Source organism: Struthio camelus, chromosome 7 (assembly GCF_040807025.1).
Source record: "Struthio camelus isolate bStrCam1 chromosome 7, bStrCam1.hap1, whole genome shotgun sequence".
Taxonomy (NCBI): Eukaryota; Metazoa; Chordata; class Aves; order Struthioniformes; family Struthionidae; genus Struthio; species Struthio camelus.
In genome coordinates this window covers 28540140-28559939 of record NC_090948.1, presented here as the reverse complement: position 1 = coordinate 28559939, position 19800 = coordinate 28540140, and positions in this window count along the sequence as shown.

Here is a 19800-nt window from a genome sequence, read left to right as displayed (position 1 = left end):
TGCCTGAAAAGACAAAGTAGTCCTGGCAGCAATCTTGGGGCAGCCCCGCAGTGCCTTGCGCAAGTCCTCCACAGCCCCACTGCACCTGGGCCTCCAGCCTTTCCCACTCTCCTAACCCTAACCCTAACCCTAAGGCTAAGGCTAAGGCTAATGGGAGGGGTGGCCTCAGTGTCACCCCATCAGCGGCCTAGCTGCCTGAAAAGACAAAGTAGTCCTGGCAGCAATCTTGGGGCAGCCCCGCAGTGCCTTGCGCAAGTCCTCCACAGCCCCACTGCACCTGCGCCTCCAGCCTTTCCCACTCTCCTAACCCTAACCCTAACCCTAACCCTAACCCTAAGGCTAAGGCTAATGTGAGGGGTGGCCTCAGTGTCACCCCATCAGCGGCCTAGCTGCCTGAAAAGACAAAGTAGTCCTGGCAGCAATCTTGGGGCAGCCCCGCAGTGCCTTGCGCAAGTCCTCCACAGCCCCACTGCACCTGGGCCTCCAGCCTTTCCCACTCTCCTAACCCTAACCCTAACCCTAACCCTAAGGCTAAGGCTAATGTGAGGGGTGGCCCCAGTGTCACCCCATCAGCGGCCTAGCTGCCTGAAAAGACAAAGTAGTCCTGGCAGCAATCTTGGGGCAGCCCCGCAGTGCCTTGCGCAAGTCCTCCACAGCCCCACTGCACTTGCGCCTCCAGCCTTTCCCACTCTCCTAACCCTAACCCTAACCCTAACCCTAAGGCTAAGGCTAATGGGAGGGGTGGCCTCAGTGTCACCCCATCAGCAGCCTAGCTGCCTGAAAAGACAAAGTAGTCCTGGCAGCAATCTTGGGGCAGCCCCGCAGTGCCTTGCGCAAGTCCTCCACAGCCCCACTGCACCTGCGCCTCCAGCCTTTCCCACTCTCCTAACCCTAACCCTAACCCTAACCCTAACCCTAAGGCTAAGGCTAATGTGAGGGGTGGCCTCAGTGTCACCCCATCAGCGGCCTAGCTGCCTGAAAAGACAAAGTAGTCCTGGCAGCAATCTTGGGGCAGCCCCGCAGTGCCTTGCGCAAGTCCTCCACAGCCCCACTGCACCTGCGCCTCCAGCCTTTCCCACTCTCCTAACCCTAACCCTAACCCTAACCCTAACCCTAAGGCTAATGTGAGGGGTGGCCCCAGTGTCACCCCATCAGTGGCCTAGCTGCCTGAAAAGACAAAGTAGTCCTGGCAGCAATCTTGGGGCAGCCCCGCAGTGCCTTGCGCAAGTCCTCCACAGCCCCACTGCACCTGGGCCTCCAGCCTTTCCCACTCTCCTAACCCTAACCCTAACCCTAACCCTAAGGCTAAGGCTAATGTGAGGGGTGGCCTCAGTGTCACCCCATCAGCGGCCTAGCTGCCTGAAAAGACAAAGTAGTCCTGGCAGCAATCTTGGGGCAGCCCCGCAGTGCCTTGCGCAAGTCCTCCACAGCCCCACTGCACCTGGGCCTCCAGCCTTTCCCACTCTCCTAACCCTAACCCTAACCCTAACCCTAAGGCTAAGGCTAAGGCTAATGGGAGGGGTGGCCTCAGTGTCACCCCATCAGCGGCCTAGCTGCCTGAAAAGACAAAGTAGTCCTGGCAGCAATCTTGGGGCAGCCCCGCAGTGCCTTGCGCAAGTCCTCCACAGCCCCACTGCACCTGGGCCTCCAGCCTTTCCCACTCTCCTAACCCTAACCCTAACCCTAACCCTAAGGCTAAGGCTAATGTGAGGGGTGGCCCCAGTGTCACCCCATCAGCGGCCTAGCTGCCTGAAAAGACAAAGTAGTCCTGGCAGCAATCTTGGGGCAGCCCCGCAGTGCCTTGCGCAAGTCCTCCACAGCCCCACTGCACCTGCGCCTCCAGCCTTTCCCACTCTCCTAACCCTAACCCTAACCCTAACCCTAAGGCTAAGGCTAAGGCTAATGGGAGGGGTGGCCTCAGTGTCACCCCATCAGCGGCCTAGCTGCCTGAAAAGACAAAGTAGTCCTGGCAGCAATCTTGGGGCAGCCCCGCAGTGCCTTGCGCAAGTCCTCCACAGCCCCACTGCACCTGGGCCTCCAGCCTTTCCCACTCTCCTAACCCTAACCCTAAGGCTAAGGCTAAGGCTAAGGCTAATGGGAGGGGTGGCCCCAGTGTCACCCCATCAGCGGCCTAGCTGCCTGAAAAGACAAAGTAGTCCTGGCAGCAATCTTGGGGCAGCCCCGCAGTGCCTTGCGCAAGTCCTCCACAGCCCCACTGCACCTGGGCCTCCAGCCTTTCCCACTCTCCTAACCCTAACCCTAACCCTAACCCTAACCCTAAGGCTAATGTGAGGGGTGGCCCCAGTGTCACCCCATCAGCGGCCTAGCTGCCTGAAAAGACAAAGTAGTCCTGGCAGCAATCTTGGGGCAGCCCCGCAGTGCCTTGCGCAAGTCCTCCACAGCCCCACTGCACCTGCGCCTCCAGCCTTTCCCACTCTCCTAACCCTAACCCTAACCCTAACCCTAAGGCTAAGGCTAAGGCTAATGTGAGGGGTGGCCCCAGTGTCACCCCATCAGCGGCCTAGCTGCCTGAAAAGACAAAGTAGTCCTGGCAGCAATCTTGTGGCAGCCCCGCAGTGCCTTGCGCAAGTCCTCCACAGCCCCACTGCACCTGCGCCTCCAGCCTTTCCCACTCTCCTAACCCTAACCCTAACCCTAACCCTAAGGCTAAGGCTAAGGCTAAGGCTAATGTGAGGGGTGGCCTCAGTGTCACCCCATCAGCGGCCTAGCTGCCTGAAAAGACAAAGTAGTCCTGGCAGCAATCTTGGGGCAGCCCTGCAGTGCCTTGCGCAAGTCCTCCACAGCCCCACTGCACCTGCGCCTCCAGCCTTTCCCACTCTCCTAACCCTAACCCTAACCCTAAGGCTAAGGCTAAGGCTAATGTGAGGGGTGGCCCCAGTGTCACCCCATCAGCGGCCTAGCTGCCTGAAAAGACAAAGTAGTCCTGGCAGCAATCTTGGGGCAGCCCCGCAGTGCCTTGCGCAAGTCCTCCACAGCCCCACTGCACCTGGGCCTCCAGCCTTTCCCACTCTCCTAACCCTAACCCTAACCCTAACCCTAACCCTAAGGCTAAGGCTAATGGGAGGGGTGGCCTCAGTGTCACCCCATCAGCAGCCTAGCTGCCTGAAAAGACAAAGTAGTCCTGGCAGCAATCTTGGGGCAGCCCCGCAGTGCCTTGCGCAAGTCCTCCACAGCCCCACTGCACCTGCGCCTCCAGCCTTTCCCACTCTCCTAACCCTAACCCTAAGGCTAAGGCTAAGGCTAAGGCTAATGTGAGGGGTGGCCCCAGTGTCACCCCATCAGCGGCCTAGCTGTCTGAAAAGACAAAGTAGTCCTGGCAGCAATCTTGGGGCAGCCCCGCAGTGCCTTGCGCAAGTCCTCCACAGCCCCACTGCACCTGCGCCTCCAGCCTTTCCCACTCTCCTAACCCTAACCCTAACCCTAAGGCTAAGGCTAAGGCTAATGTGAGGGGTGGCCCCAGTGTCACCCCATCAGCGGCCTAGCTGCCTGAAAAGACAAAGTAGTCCTGGCAGCAATCTTGGGGCAGCCCCGCAGTGCCTTGCGCAAGTCCTCCACAGCCCCACTGCACCTGCGCCTCCAGCCTTTCCCACTCTCCTAACCCTAACCCTAACCCTAACCCTAAGGCTAAGGCTAATGGGAGGGGTGGCCCCAGTGTCACCCCATCAGCGGCCTAGCTGCCTGAAAAGACAAAGTAGTCCTGGCAGCAATCTTGGGGCAGCCCCGCAGTGCCTTGCGCAAGTCCTCCACAGCCCCACTGCACCTGCGCCTCCAGCCTTTCCCACTCTCCTAACCCTAACCCTAACCCTAACCCTAACCCTAAGGCTAAGGCTAATGTGAGGGGTGGCCTCAGTGTCACCCCATCAGCGGCCTAGCTGCCTGAAAAGACAAAGTAGTCCTGGCAGCAATCTTGGGGCAGCCCCGCAGTGCCTTGCGCAAGTCCTCCACAGCCCCACTGCACCTGGGCCTCCAGCCTTTCCCACTCTCCTAACCCTAACCCTAACCCTAACCCTAACCCTAAGGCTAATGTGAGGGGTGGCCCCAGTGTCACCCCATCAGCGGCCTAGCTGCCTGAAAAGACAAAGTAGTCCTGGCAGCAATCTTGGGGCAGCCCCGCAGTGCCTTGCGCAAGTCCTCCACAGCCCCACTGCACTTGCGCCTCCAGCCTTTCCCACTCTCCTAACCCTAACCCTAACCCTAACCCTAAGGCTAAGGCTAATGTGAGGGGTGGCCTCAGTGTCACCCCATCAGCGGCCTAGCTGCCTGAAAAGACAAAGTAGTCCTGGCAGCAATCTTGGGGCAGCCCCGCAGTGCCTTGCGCAAGTCCTCCACAGCCCCACTGCACCTGCGCCTCCAGCCTTTCCCACTCTCCTAACCCTAACCCTAACCCTAACCCTAACCCTAACCCTAAGGCTAATGTGAGGGGTGGCCCCAGTGTCACCCCATCAGCGGCCTAGCTGCCTGAAAAGACAAAGTAGTCCTGGCAGCAATCTTGGGGCAGCCCCGCAGTGCCTTGCGCAAGTCCTCCACAGCCCCACTGCACCTGCGCCTCCAGCCTTTCCCACTCTCCTAACCCTAACCCTAACCCTAACCCTAACCCTAACCCTAAGGCTAATGTGAGGGGTGGCCCCAGTGTCACCCCATCAGTGGCCTAGCTGCCTGAAAAGACAAAGTAGTCCTGGCAGCAATCTTGGGGCAGCCCCGCAGTGCCTTGCGCAAGTCCTCCACAGCCCCACTGCACCTGCGCCTCCAGCCTTTCCCACTCTCCTAACCCTAACCCTAACCCTAACCCTAAGGCTAAGGCTAATGTGAGGGGTGGCCCCAGTGTCACCCCATCAGCGGCCTAGCTGCCTGAAAAGACAAAGTAGTCCTGGCAGCAATCTTGGGGCAGCCCCGCAGTGCCTTGCGCAAGTCCTCCACAGCCCCACTGCACCTGGGCCTCCAGCCTTTCCCACTCTCCTAACCCTAACCCTAACCCTAACCCTAAGGCTAAGGCTAAGGCTAATGTGAGGGGTGGCCTCAGTGTCACCCCATCAGCGGCCTAGCTGCCTGAAAAGACAAAGTAGTCCTGGCAGCAATCTTGGGGCAGCCCCGCAGTGCCTTGCGCAAGTCCTCCACAGCCCCACTGCACCTGCGCCTCCAGCCTTTCCCACTCTCCTAACCCTAACCCTAACCCTAACCCTAAGGCTAAGGCTAAGGCTAATGGGAGGGGTGGCCTCAGTGTCACCCCATCAGCGGCCTAGCTGCCTGAAAAGACAAAGTAGTCCTGGCAGCAATCTTGGGGCAGCCCCGCAGTGCCTTGCGCAAGTCCTCCACAGCCCCACTGCACCTGCGCCTCCAGCCTTTCCCACTCTCCTAACCCTAACCCTAACCCTAACCCTAACCCTAACCCTAAGGCTAATGTGAGGGGTGGCCCCAGTGTCACCCCATCAGCGGCCTAGCTGCCTGAAAAGACAAAGTAGTCCTGGCAGCAATCTTGGGGCAGCCCCGCAGTGCCTTGCGCAAGTCCACCTCAGCCCCACTGCACCTGCGCCTCCAGCCTTTCCCACTCTCCTAACCCTAACCCTAACCCTAACCCTAAGGCTAAGGCTAATGTGAGGGGTGGCCTCAGTGTCACCCCATCAGCGGCCTAGCTGCCTGAAAAGACAAAGTAGTCCTGGCAGCAATCTTGGGGCAGCCCCGCAGTGCCTTGCGCAAGTCCTCCACAGCCCCACTGCACCTGCGCCTCCAGCCTTTCCCACTCTCCTAACCCTAACCCTAACCCTAACCCTAAGGCTAAGGCTAAGGCTAAGGCTAATGTGAGGGGTGGCCTCAGTGTCACCCCATCAGCGGCCTAGCTGCCTGAAAAGACAAAGTAGTCCTGGCAGCAATCTTGGGGCAGCCCCGCAGTGCCTTGCGCAAGTCCTCCACAGCCCCACTGCACCTGCGCCTCCAGCCTTTCCCACTCTCCTAACCCTAACCCTAACCCTAACCCTAAGGCTAAGGCTAAGGCTAATGTGAGGGGTGGCCCCAGTGTCACCCCATCAGCGGCCTAGCTGCCTGAAAAGACAAAGTAGTCCTGGCAGCAATCTTGGGGCAGCCCCGCAGTGCCTTGCGCAAGTCCTCCACAGCCCCACTGCACCTGCGCCTCCAGCCTTTCCCACTCTCCTAACCCTAACCCTAACCCTAACCCTAACCCTAAGGCTAAGGCTAATGTGAGGGGTGGCCTCAGTGTCACCCCATCAGCGGCCTAGCTGCCTGAAAAGACAAAGTAGTCCTGGCAGCAATCTTGGGGCAGCCCCGCAGTGCCTTGCGCAAGTCCTCCACAGCCCCACTGCACCTGCGCCTCCAGCCTTTCCCACTCTCCTAACCCTAACCCTAACCCTAACCCTAAGGCTAAGGCTAAGGCTAATGTGAGGGGTGGCCCCAGTGTCACCCCATCAGCGGCCTAGCTGCCTGAAAAGACAAAGTAGTCCTGGCAGCAATCTTGGGGCAGCCCCGCAGTGCCTTGCGCAAGTCCTCCACAGCCCCACTGCACCTGCGCCTCCAGCCTTTCCCACTCTCCTAACCCTAACCCTAACCCTAACCCTAACACTAAGGCTAATGTGAGGGGTGGCCCCAGTGTCACCCCATCAGCGGCCTAGCTGCCTGAAAAGACAAAGTAGTCCTGGCAGCAATCTTGGGGCAGCCCCGCAGTGCCTTGCGCAAGTCCACCACAGCCCCACTGCACCTGCGCCTCCAGCCTTTCCCACTCTCCTAACCCTAACCCTAAGGCTAAGGCTAAGGCTAAGGCTAATGTGAGGGGTGGCCCCAGTGTCACCCCATCAGCGGCCTAGCTGCCTGAAAAGACAAAGTAGTCCTGGCAGCAATCTTGGGGCAGCCCCGCAGTGCCTTGCGCAAGTCCTCCACAGCCCCACTGCACCTGCGCCTCCAGCCTTTCCCACTCTCCTAACCCTAACCCTAACCCTAACCCTAACCCTAAGGCTAATGTGAGGGGTGGCCCCAGTGTCACCCCATCAGCGGCCTAGCTGCCTGAAAAGACAAAGTAGTCCTGGCAGCAATCTTGGGGCAGCCCCGCAGTGCCTTGCGCAAGTCCTCCACAGCCCCACTGCACCTGGGCCTCCAGCCTTTCCCACTCTCCTAACCCTAACCCTAACCCTAAGGCTAAGGCTAAGGCTAATGTGAGGGGTGGCCCCAGTGTCACCCCATCAGCGGCCTAGCTGCCTGAAAAGACAAAGTAGTCCTGGCAGCAATCTTGGGGCAGCCCCGCAGTGCCTTGCGCAAGTCCTCCACAGCCCCACTGCACCTGCGCCTCCAGCCTTTCCCACTCTCCTAACCCTAACCCTAACCCTAACCCTAACCCTAAGGCTAATGTGAGGGGTGGCCCCAGTGTAACCCCATCAGCGGCCTAGCTGCCTGAAAAGACAAAGTAGTCCTGGCAGCAATCTTGGGGCAGCCCCGCAGTGCCTTGAGCAAGTCCTCCACAGCCCCACTGCACCTGCGCCTCCAGCCTTTCCCACTCTCCTAACCCTAACCCTAACCCTAATCCTAACTCTAAGGCTAAGGCTAAGGCTAATGTGAGGGGTGGCCTCAGTGTCACCCCATCAGCGGCCTAGCTGCCTGAAAAGACAAAGTAGTCCTGGCAGCAATCTTGGGGCAGCCCTGCAGTGCCTTGCGCAAGTCCTCCACAGCCCCACTGCACCTGGGCCTCCAGCCTTTCCCACTCTCCTAACCCTAACCCTAACCCTAACCCTAACCCTAAGGCTAATGGGAGGGGTGGCCTCAGTGTCACCCCATCAGCAGCCTAGCTGCCTGAAAAGACAAAGTAGTCCTGGCAGCAATCTTGGGGCAGCCCCGCAGTGCCTTGCGCAAGTCCTCCACAGCCCCACTGCACCTGCGCCTCCAGCCTTTCCCACTCTCCTAACCCTAACCCTAACCCTAACCCTAACCCTAAGGCTAATGTGAGGGGTGGCCCCAGTGTCACCCCATCAGCGGCCTAGCTGCCTGAAAAGACAAAGTAGTCCTGGCAGCAATCTTGGGGCAGCCCCGCAGTGCCTTGCGCAAGTCCTCCACAGCCCCACTGCACCTGCGCCTCCAGCCTTTCCCACTCTCCTAACCCTAACCCTAACCCTAACCCTAAGGCTAATGTGAGGGGTGGCCCCAGTGTCACCCCATCAGCGGCCTAGCTGCCTGAAAAGACAAAGTAGTCCTGGCAGCAATCTTGGGGCAGCCCCGCAGTGCCTTGCGCAAGTCCTCCACAGCCCCACTGCACTTGCGCCTCCAGCCTTTCCCACTCTCCTAACCCTAACCCTAAGCCTAACCCTAACCCTAAGGCTAAGGCTAAGGCTAATGTGAGGGGTGGCCTCAGTGTCACCCCATCAGCGGCCTAGCTGCCTGAAAAGACAAAGTAGTCCTGGCAGCAATCTTGGGGCAGCCCCGCAGTGCCTTGCGCAAGTCCTCCACAGCCCCACTGCACTTGCGCCTCCAGCCTTTCCCACTCTCCTAACCCTAACCCTAACCCTAACCCTAACCCTAAGGCTAAGGCTAATGTGAGGGGTGGCCTCAGTGTCACCCCATCAGCGGCCTAGCTGCCTGAAAAGACAAAGTAGTCCTGGCAGCAATCTTGGGGCAGCCCCGCAGTGCCTTGCGCAAGTCCTCCACAGCCCCACTGCACCTGCGCCTCCAGCCTTTCCCACTCTCCTAACCCTAACCCTAACCCTAAGGCTAAGGCTAAGGCTAAGGCTAATGTGAGGGGTGGCCTCAGTGTCACCCCATCAGCGGCCTAGCTGCCTGAAAAGACAAAGTAGTCCTGGCAGCAATCTTGGGGCAGCCCCGCAGTGCCTTGCGCAAGTCCTCCACAGCCCCACTGCACCTGCGCCTCCAGCCTTTCCCACTCTCCTAACCCTAACCCTAACCCTAAGGCTAAGGCTAAGGCTAAGGCTAATGTGAGGGGTGGCCCCAGTGTCACCCCATCAGCGGCCTAGCTGCCTGAAAAGACAAAGTAGTCCTGGCAGCAATCTTGGGGCAGCCCCGCAGTGCCTTGCGCAAGTCCTCCACAGCCCCACTGCACCTGCGCCTCCAGCCTTTCCCACTCTCCTAACCCTAACCCTAACCCTAAGGCTAAGGCTAAGGCTAAGGCTAATGTGAGGGGTGGCCTCAGTGTCACCCCATCAGCGGCCTAGCTGCCTGAAAAGACAAAGTAGTCCTGGCAGCAATCTTGGGGCAGCCCCGCAGTGCCTTGCGCAAGTCCTCCACAGCCCCACTGCACCTGCGCCTCCAGCCTTTCCCACTCTCCTAACCCTAACCCTAACCCTAAGGCTAAGGCTAAGGCTAATGTGAGGGGTGGCCCCAGTGTCACCCCATCAGCGGCCTAGCTGCCTGAAAAGACAAAGTAGTCCTGGCAGCAATCTTGGGGCAGCCCCGCAGTGCCTTGCGCAAGTCCTCCACAGCCCCACTGCACCTGGGCCTCCAGCCTTTCCCACTCTCCTAACCCTAACCCTAACCCTAACCCTAACCCTAAGGCTAATGTGAGGGGTGGCCCCAGTGTACCCCATCAGCGGCCTAGCTGCCTGAAAAGACAAAGTAGTCCTGGCAGCAATCTTGGGGCAGCCCCGCAGTGCCTTGCGCAAGTCCTCCACAGCCCCACTGCACCTGGGCCTCCAGCCTTTCCCACTCTCCTAACCCTAACCCTAACCCTAACCCTAACCCTAACCCTAAGGCTAACGTGAGGGGTGGCCCCAGTGTCACCCCATCAGCGGCCTAGCTGCCTGAAAAGACAAAGTAGTCCTGGCAGCAATCTTGGGGCAGCCCCGCAGTGCCTTGCGCAAGTCCTCCACAGCCCCACTGCACCTGCGCCTCCAGCCTTTCCCACTCTCCTAACCCTAACCCTAACCCTAACCCTAACCCTAAGGCTAAGGCTAAGGCTAACGTGAGGGGTGGCCCCAGTGTCACCCCATCAGCGGCCTAGCTGCCTGAAAAGACAAAGTAGTCCTGGCAGCAATCTTGGGGCAGCCCCGCAGTGCCTTGCGCAAGTCCTCCACAGCCCCACTGCACCTGGGCCTCCAGCCTTTCCCACTCTCCTAACCCTAACCCTAACCCTAAGGCTAAGGCTAAGGCTAATGTGAGGGGTGGCCCCAGTGTCACCCCATCAGCGGCCTAGCTGCCTGAAAAGACAAAGTAGTCCTGGCAGCAATCTTGGGGCAGCCCCGCAGTGCCTTGCGCAAGTCCTCCACAGCCCCACTGCACCTGCGCCTCCAGCCTTTCCCACTCTCCTAACCCTAACCCTAACCCTAAGGCTAAGGCTAAGGCTAATGGGAGGGGTGGCCTCAGTGTCACCCCATCAGCGGCCTAGCTGCCTGAAAAGACAAAGTAGTCCTGGCAGCAATCTTGGGGCAGCCCCGCAGTGCCTTGCGCAAGTCCTCCACAGCCCCACTGCACCTGCGCCTCCAGCCTTTCCCACTCTCCTAACCCTAACCCTAACCCTAACCCTAACCCTAAGGCTAAGGCTAATGTGAGGGGTGGCCTCAGTGTCACCCCATCAGCGGCCTAGCTGCCTGAAAAGACAAAGTAGTCCTGGCAGCAATCTTGGGGCAGCCCCGCAGTGCCTTGCGCAAGTCCTCCACAGCCCCACTGCACCTGGGCCTCCAGCCTTTCCCACTCTCCTAACCCTAACCCTAACCCTAACCCTAAGGCTAATGTGAGGGGTGGCCTCAGTGTCACCCCATCAGCGGCCTAGCTGCCTGAAAAGACAAAGTAGTCCTGGCAGCAATCTTGGGGCAGCCCCGCAGTGCCTTGCGCAAGTCCTCCACAGCCCCACTGCACCTGGGCCTCCAGCCTTTCCCACTCTCCTAACCCTAACCCTAACCCTAAGGCTAAGGCTAAGGCTAATGTGAGGGGTGGCCCCAGTGTCACCCCATCAGCGGCCTAGCTGCCTGAAAAGACAAAGTAGTCCTGGCAGCAATCTTGGGGCAGCCCCGCAGTGCCTTGCGCAAGTCCTCCACAGCCCCACTGCACCTGCGCCTCCAGCCTTTCCCACTCTCCTAACCCTAACCCTAACCCTAACCCTAAGGCTAAGGCTAAGGCTAATGGGAGGGGTGGCCCCAGTGTCACCCCATCAGCGGCCTAGCTGCCTGAAAAGACAAAGTAGTCCTGGCAGCAATCTTGGGGCAGCCCCGCAGTGCCTTGCGCAAGTCCTCCACAGCCCCACTGCACCTGGGCCTCCAGCCTTTCCCACTCTCCTAACCCTAACCCTAACCCTAACCCTAAGGCTAAGGCTAAGGCTAACGTGAGGGGTGGCCCCAGTGTCACCCCATCAGCGGCCTAGCTGCCTGAAAAGACAAAGTAGTCCTGGCAGCAATCTTGGGGCAGCCCCGCAGTGCCTTGCGCAAGTCCTCCACAGCCCCACTGCACCTGGGCCTCCAGCCTTTCCCACTCTCCTAACCCTAACCCTAAGGCTAAGGCTAAGGCTAAGGCTAATGTGAGGGGTGGCCTCAGTGTCACCCCATCAGCGGCCTAGCTGCCTGAAAAGACAAAGTAGTCCTGGCAGCAATCTTGGGGCAGCCCCGCAGTGCCTTGCGCAAGTCCTCCACAGCCCCACTGCACCTGGGCCTCCAGCCTTTCCCACTCTCCTAACCCTAACCCTAACCCTAACCCTAACCCTAAGGCTAAGGCTAATGTGAGGGGTGGCCCCAGTGTCACCCCATCAGCGGCCTAGCTGCCTGAAAAGACAAAGTAGTCCTGGCAGCAATCTTGGGGCAGCCCCGCAGTGCCTTGCGCAAGTCCTCCACAGCCCCACTGCACCTGGGCCTCCAGCCTTTCCCACTCTCCTAACCCTAACCCTAATCCTAACCCTAACCCTAAGGCTAATGTGAGGGGTGGCCTCAGTGTCACCCCATCAGCGGCCTAGCTGCCTGAAAAGACAAAGTAGTCCTGGCAGCAATCTTGGGGCAGCCCCGCAGTGCCTTGCGCAAGTCCTCCACAGCCCCACTGCACCTGCGCCTCCAACCTTTCCCACTCTCCTAACCCTAACCCTAACCCTAACCCTAACCCTAAGGCTAAGGCTAATGTGAGGGGTGGCCCCAGTGTCACCCCATCAGCGGCCTAGCTGCCTGAAAAGACAAAGTAGTCCTGGCAGCAATCTTGGGGCAGCCCCGCAGTGCCTTGCGCAAGTCCTCCACAGCCCCACTGCACCTGGGCTTCCAGCCTTTCCCACTCTCCTAACCCTAACCCTAACCCTAACCCTAAGGCTAAGGCTAATGGGAGGGGTGGCCTCAGTGTCACCCCATCAGCGGCCTAGCTGCCTGAAAAGACAAAGTAGTCCTGGCAGCAATCTTGGGGCAGCCCCGCAGTGCCTTGCGCAAGTCCTCCACAGCCCCACTGCACCTGCGCCTCCAGCCTTTCCCACTCTCCTAACCCTAACCCTAACCCTAACCCTAACCCTAAGGCTAAGGCTAATGTGAGGGGTGGCCCCAGTGTCACCCCATCAGCGGCCTAGCTGCCTGAAAAGACAAAGTAGTCCTGGCAGCAATCTTGGGGCAGCCCCGCAGTGCCTTGCGCAAGTCCTCCACAGCCCCACTGCACCTGCGCCTCCAGCCTTTCCCACTCTCCTAACCCTAACCCTAACACTAACCCTAACCCTAAGGCTAAGGCTAATGTGAGGGGTGGCCTCAGTGTCACCCCATCAGCGGCCTAGCTGCCTGAAAAGACAAAGTAGTCCTGGCAGCAATCTTGGGGCAGCCCCGCAGTGCCTTGCGCAAGTCCTCCACAGCCCCACTGCACCTGCGCCTCCAGCCTTTCCCACTCTCCTAACCCTAACCCTAACCCTAACCCTAACCCTAAGGCTAATGTGAGGGGTGGCCCCAGTGTCACCCCATCAGCGGCCTAGCTGCCTGAAAAGACAAAGTAGTCCTGGCAGCAATCTTGGGGCAGCCCCGCAGTGCCTTGCGCAAGTCCTCCACAGCCCCACTGCACCTGGGCCTCCAGCCTTTCCCACTCTCCTAACCCTAACCCTAAGGCTAAGGCTAAGGCTAAGGCTAATGTGAGGGGTGGCCCCAGTGTCACCCCATCAGCGGCCTAGCTGCCTGAAAAGACAAAGTAGTCCTGGCAGCAATCTTGGGGCAGCCCCGCAGTGCCTTGCGCAAGTCCTCCACAGCCCCACTGCACCTGCGCCTCCAGCCTTTCCCACTCTCCTAACCCTAACCCTAACCCTAACCCTAAGGCTAAGGCTAAGGCTAATGTGAGGGGTGGCCTCAGTGTCACCCCATCAGCGGCCTAGCTGCCTGAAAAGACAAAGTAGTCCTGGCAGCAATCTTGGGGCAGCCCCGCAGTGCCTTGCGCAAGTCCTCCACAGCCCCACTGCACCTGCGCCTCCAGCCTTTCCCACTCTCCTAACCCTAACCCTAACCCTAACCCTAACCCTAAGGCTAATGTGAGGGGTGGCCCCAGTGTCACCCCATCAGCGGCCTAGCTGCCTGAAAAGACAAAGTAGTCCTGGCAGCAATCTTGGGGCAGCCCCGCAGTGCCTTGCGCAAGTCCTCCACAGCCCCACTGCACCTGCGCCTCCAGCCTTTCCCACTCTCCTAACCCTAACCCTAACCCTAACCCTAACCCTAAGGCTAATGTGAGGGGTGGCCCCAGTGTCACCCCATCAGCGGCCTAGCTGCCTGAAAAGACAAAGTAGTCCTGGCAGCAATCTTGGGGCAGCCCCGCAGTGCCTTGCGCAAGTCCTCCACAGCCCCACTGCACCTGCGCCTCCAGCCTTTCCCACTCTCCTAACCCTAACCCTAACCCTAACCCTAACCCTAAGGCTAATGTGAGGGGTGGCCCCAGTGTCACCCCATCAGCGGCCTAGCTGCCTGAAAAGACAAAGTAGTCCTGGCAGCAATCTTGGGGCAGCCCCGCAGTGCCTTGCGCAAGTCCTCCACAGCCCCACTGCACCTGCGCCTCCAGCCTTTCCCACTCTCCTAACCCTAACCCTAACCCTAACCCTAACCCTAAGGCTAATGTGAGGGGTGGCCCCAGTGTCACCCCATCAGCGGCCTAGCTGCCTGAAAAGACAAAGTAGTCCTGGCAGCAATCTTGGGGCAGCCCCGCAGTGCCTTGCGCAAGTCCTCCACAGCCCCACTGCACCTGCGCCTCCAGCCTTTCCCACTCTCCTAACCCTAACCCTAACCCTAAGCCTAACCCTAACCCTAAGGCTAAGGCTAAGGCTAATGTGAGGGGTGGCCTCAGTGTCACCCCATCAGCGGCCTAGCTGCCTGAAAAGACAAAGTAGTCCTGGCAGCAATCTTGGGGCAGCCCCGCAGTGCCTTGCGCAAGTCCTCCACAGCCCCACTGCACCTGCGCCTCCAGCCTTTCCCACTCTCCTAACCCTAACCCCAACCCTAACCCTAAGGCTAAGGCTAATGTGAGGGGTGGCCCCAGTGTCACCCCATCAGCGGCCTAGCTGCCTGAAAAGACAAAGTAGTCCTGGCAGCAATCTTGGGGCAGCCCCGCAGTGCCTTGCGCAAGTCCTCCACAGCCCCACTGCACCTGCGCCTCCAGCCTTTCCCACTCTCCTAACCCTAACCCTAACCCTAACCCTAAGGCTAAGGCTAAGGCTAATGTGAGGGGTGGCCTCAGTGTCACCCCATCAGCGGCCTAGCTGCCTGAAAAGACAAAGTAGTCCTGGCAGCAATCTTGGGGCAGCCCCGCAGTGCCTTGCGCAAGTCCTCCACAGCCCCACTGCACCTGCGCCTCCAGCCTTTCCCACTCTCCTAACCCTAACCCTAACCCTAACCCTAACCCTAAGGCTAATGTGAGGGGTGGCCTCAGTGTCACCCCATCAGCGGCCTAGCTGCCTGAAAAGACAAAGTAGTCCTGGCAGCAATCTTGGGGCAGCCCCGCAGTGCCTTGCGCAAGTCCTCCACAGCCCCACTGCACCTGCGCCTCCAGCCTTTCCCACTCTCCTAACCCTAACCCTAACCCTAACCCTAACCCTAAGGCTAATGGGAGGGGTGGCCCCAGTGTCACCCCATCAGCGGCCTAGCTGCCTGAAAAGACAAAGTAGTCCTGGCAGCAATCTTGGGGCAGCCCCGCAGTGCCTTGCGCAAGTCCTCCACAGCCCCACTGCACCTGCGCCTCCAGCCTTTCCCACTCTCCTAACCCTAACCCTAACCCTAACCCTAAGGCTAAGGCTAATGTGAGGGGTGGCCCCAGTGTCACCCCATCAGCGGCCTAGCTGCCTGAAAAGACAAAGTAGTCCTGGCAGCAATCTTGGGGCAGCCCCGCAGTGCCTTGCGCAAGTCCTCCACAGCCCCACTGCACCTGCGCCTCCAGCCTTTCCCACTCTCCTAACCCTAACCCTAAGGCTAAGGCTAAGGCTAAGGCTAATGTGAGGGGTGGCCTCAGTGTCACCCCATCAGCGGCCTAGCTGCCTGAAAAGACAAAGTAGTCCTGGCAGCAATCTTGGGGCAGCCCCGCAGTGCCTTGCGCAAGTCCTCCACAGCCCCACTGCACCTGCGCCTCCAGCCTTTCCCACTCTCCTAACCCTAACCCTAACCCTAACCCTAACCCTAAGGCTAATGTGAGGGGTGGCCCCAGTGTCACCCCATCAGCGGCCTAGCTGCCTGAAAAGACAAAGTAGTCCTGGCAGCAATCTTGGGGCAGCCCCGCAGTGCCTTGCGCAAGTCCTCCACAGCCCCACTGCACCTGCGCCTCCAGCCTTTCCCACTCTCCTAACCCTAACCCTAACCCTAACCCTAACCCTAAGGCTAAGGCTAAGGCTAATGTGAGGGGTGGCCCCAGTGTCACCCCATCAGCGGCCTAGCTGCCTGAAAAGACAAAGTAGTCCTGGCAGCAATCTTGGGGCAGCCCCGCAGTGCCTTGTGCAAGTCCTCCACAGCCCCACTGCACCTGCGCCTCCAGCCTTTCCCACTCTCCTAACCCTAACCCTAACCCTAACCCTAACCCTAACCCTAAGGCTAATGTGAGGGGTGGCCCCAGTGTCACCCCATCAGCGGCCTAGCTGCCTGAAAAGACAAAGTAGTCCTGGCAGCAATCTTGGGGCAGCCCCGCAGTGCCTTGCGCAAGTCCTCCACAGCCCCACTGCACCTGCGCCTCCAGCCTTTCCCACTCTCCTAACCCTAACCCTAACCCTAAGGCTAAGGCTAAGGCTAATGTGAGGGGTGGCCCCAGTGTCACCCCATCAGCGGCCTAGCTGCCTGAAAAGACAAAGTAGTCCTGGCAGCAATCTTGGGGCAGCCCCGCAGTGCCTTGCGCAAGTCCTCCACAGCCCCACTGCACCTGCGCCTCCAGCCTTTCCCACTCTCCTAACCCTAACCCTAAGGCTAAGGCTAAGGCTAAGGCTAATGTGAGGGGTGGCCTCAGTGTCACCCCATCAGCGGCCTAGCTGCCTGAAAAGACAAAGTAGTCCTGGCAGCAATCTTGGGGCAGCCCCGCAGTGCCTTGCGCAAGTCCTCCACAGCCCCACTGCACCTGGGCCTCCAGCTTTTCCCACTCTCCTAACCCTAACCCTAACCCTAACCCTAACCCTAAGGCTAAGGCTAATGTGAGGGGTGGCCCCAGTGTCACCCCATCAGCGGCCTAGCTGCCTGAAAAGACAAAGTAGTCCTGGCAGCAATCTTGGGGCAGCCCCGCAGTGCCTTGCGCAAGTCCTCCACAGCCCCACTGCACCTGGGCCTCCAGCCTTTCCCACTCTCCTAACCCTAACCCTAACCCTAACCCTAACCCTAAGGCTAATGTGAGGGGTGGCCTCAGTGTCACCCCATCAGCGGCCTAGCTGCCTGAAAAGACAAAGTAGTCCTGGCAGCAATCTTGGGGCAGCCCCGCAGTGCCTTGCGCAAGTCCTCCACAGCCCCACTGCACTTGGGCCTCCAGCCTTTCCCACTCTCCTAACCCTAACCCTAACCCTAACCCTAAGGCTAATGTGAGGGGTGGCCCCAGTGTCACCCCATCAGCGGCCTAGCTGCCTGAAAAGACAAAGTAGTCCTGGCAGCAATCTTGGGGCAGCCCCGCAGTGCCTTGCGCAAGTCCTCCACAGCCCCACTGCACCTGCGCCTCCAGCCTTTCCCACTCTCCTAACCCTAACCCTAACCCTAAGGCTAAGGCTAAGGCTAATGTGAGGGGTGGCCTCAGTGTCACCCCATCAGCGGCCTAGCTGCCTGAAAAGACAAAGTAGTCCTGGCAGCAATCTTGGGGCAGCCCCGCAGTGCCTTGCGCAAGTCCTCCACAGCCCCACTGCACCTGCGCCTCCAGCCTTTCCCACTCTCCTAACCCTAACCCTAACCCTAACCCTAAGGCTAATGTGAGGGGTGGCCCCAGTGTCACCCCATCAGCGGCCTAGCTGCCTGAAAAGACAAAGGAGTCCTGGCAGCAATCTTGGGGCAGCCCCGCAGTGCCTTGCGCAAGTCCTCCACAGCCCCACTGCACCTGCGCCTCCAGCCTTTCCCACTCTCCTAACCCTAACCCTAACCCTAACCCTAACCCTAAGGCTAATGGGAGGGGTGGCCCCAGTGTCACCCCATCAGCGGCCTAGCTGCCTGAAAAGACAAAGTAGTCCTGGCAGCAATCTTGGGGCAGCCCCGCAGTGCCTTGCGCAAGTCCTCCACAGCCCCACTGCACCTGCGCCTCCAGCCTTTCCCACTCTCCTAACCCTAACCCTAACCCTAACCCTAACCCTAAGGCTAATGTGAGGGGTGGCCCCAGTGTCACCCCATCAGCGGCCTAGCTGCCTGAAAAGACAAAGTAGTCCTGGCAGCAATCTTGGGGCAGCCCCGCAGTGCCTTGCGCAAGTCCTCCACAGCCCCACTGCACCTGCGCCTCCAGCCTTTCCCACTCTCCTAACCCTAACCCTAACCCTAAGGCTAAGGCTAAGGCTAATGTGAGGGGTGGCCCCAGTGTCACCCCATCAGCGGCCTAGCTGCCTGAAAAGACAAAGTAGTCCTGGCAGCAATCTTGGGGCAGCCCCGCAGTGCCTTGCGCAAGTCCTCCACAGCCCCACTGCACCTGCGCCTCCAGCCTTTCCCACTCTCCTAACCCTAACCCTAAGGCTAAGGCTAAGGCTAAGGCTAATGTGAGGGGTGGCCTCAGTGTCACCCCATCAGCGGCCTAGCTGCCTGAAAAGACAAAGTAGTCCTGGCAGCAATCTTGGGGCAGCCCCGCAGTGCCTTGCGCAAGTCCTCCACAGCCCCACTGCACCTGGGCCTCCAGCTTTTCCCACTCTCCTAACCCTAACCCTAACCCTAACCCTAACCCTAAGGCTAAGGCTAATGTGAGGGGTGGCCCCAGTGTCACCCCATCAGCGGCCTAGCTGCCTGAAAAGACAAAGTAGTCCTGGCAGCAATCTTGGGGCAGCCCCGCAGTGCCTTGCGCAAGTCCTCCACAGCCCCACTGCACCTGGGCCTCCAGCCTTTCCCACTCTCCTAACCCTAACCCTAACCCTAACCCTAAGGCTAAGGCTAATGTGAGGGGTGGCCTCAGTGTCACCCCATCAGCGGCCTAGCTGCCTGAAAAGACAAAGTAGTCCTGGCAGCAATCTTGGGGCAGCCCCGCAGTGCCTTGCGCAAGTCCTCCACAGCCCCACTGCACTTGGGCCTCCAGCCTTTCCCACTCTCCTAACCCTAACCCTAACCCTAACCCTAAGGCTAAGGCTAATGTGAGGGGTGGCCCCAGTGTCACCCCATCAGCGGCCTAGCTGCCTGAAAAGACAAAGTAGTCCTGGCAGCAATCTTGGGGCAGCCCCGCAGTGCCTTGCGCAAGTCCTCCACAGCCCCACTGCACCTGCGCCTCCAGCCTTTCCCACTCTCCTAACCCTAACCCTAACCCTAAGGCTAAGGCTAAGGCTAATGTGAGGGGTGGCCTCAGTGTCACCCCATCAGCGGCCTAGCTGCCTGAAAAGACAAAGTAGTCCTGGCAGCAATCTTGGGGCAGCCCCGCAGTGCCTTGCGCAAGTCCTCCACAGCCCCACTGCACCTGCGCCTCCAGCCTTTCCCACTCTCCTAACCCTAACCCTAACCCTAACCCTAACCCTAAGGCTAATGTGAGGGGTGGCCCCAGTGTCACCCCATCAGCGGCCTAGCTGCCTGAAAAGACAAAGTAGTTCTGGCAGCAATCTTGGGGCAGCCCCGCAGTGCCTTGCGCAAGTCCTCCACAGCCCCACTGCACCTGCGCCTCCAGCCTTTCCCACTCTCCTAACCCTAACCCTAATCCTAACCCTAACCCTAAGGCTAATGTGAGGGGTGGCCCCAGTGTCACCCCATCAGCGGCCTAGCTGCCTGAAAAGACAAAGTAGTCCTGGCAGCAATCTTGGGGCAGCCCCGCAGTGCCTTGCGCAAGTCCTCCACAGCCCCACTGCACCTGCGCCTCCAGCCTTTCCCACTCTCCTAACCCTAACCCTAACCCTAACCCTAACCCTAACCCTAAGGCTAATGTGAGGGGTGGCCCCAGTGTCACCCCATCAGCGGCCTAGCTGCCTGAAAAGACAAAGTAGTCCTGGCAGCAATCTTGGGGCAGCCCCGCAGTGCCTTGCGCAAGTCCTCCACAGCCCCACTGCACCTGCGCCTCCAGCCTTTCCCACTCTCCTAACCCTAACCCTAACCCTAAGGCTAAGGCTAAGGCTAATGTGAGGGGTGGCCCCAGTGTCACCCCATCAGCGGCCTAGCTGCCTGAAAAGACAAAGTAGTCCTGGCAGCAATCTTGGGGCAGCCCCGCAGTGCCTTGCGCAAGTCCTCCACAGCCCCACTGCACCTGCGCCTCCAGCCTTTCCCACTCTCCTAACCCTAACCCTAACCCTAAGGCTAAGGCTAA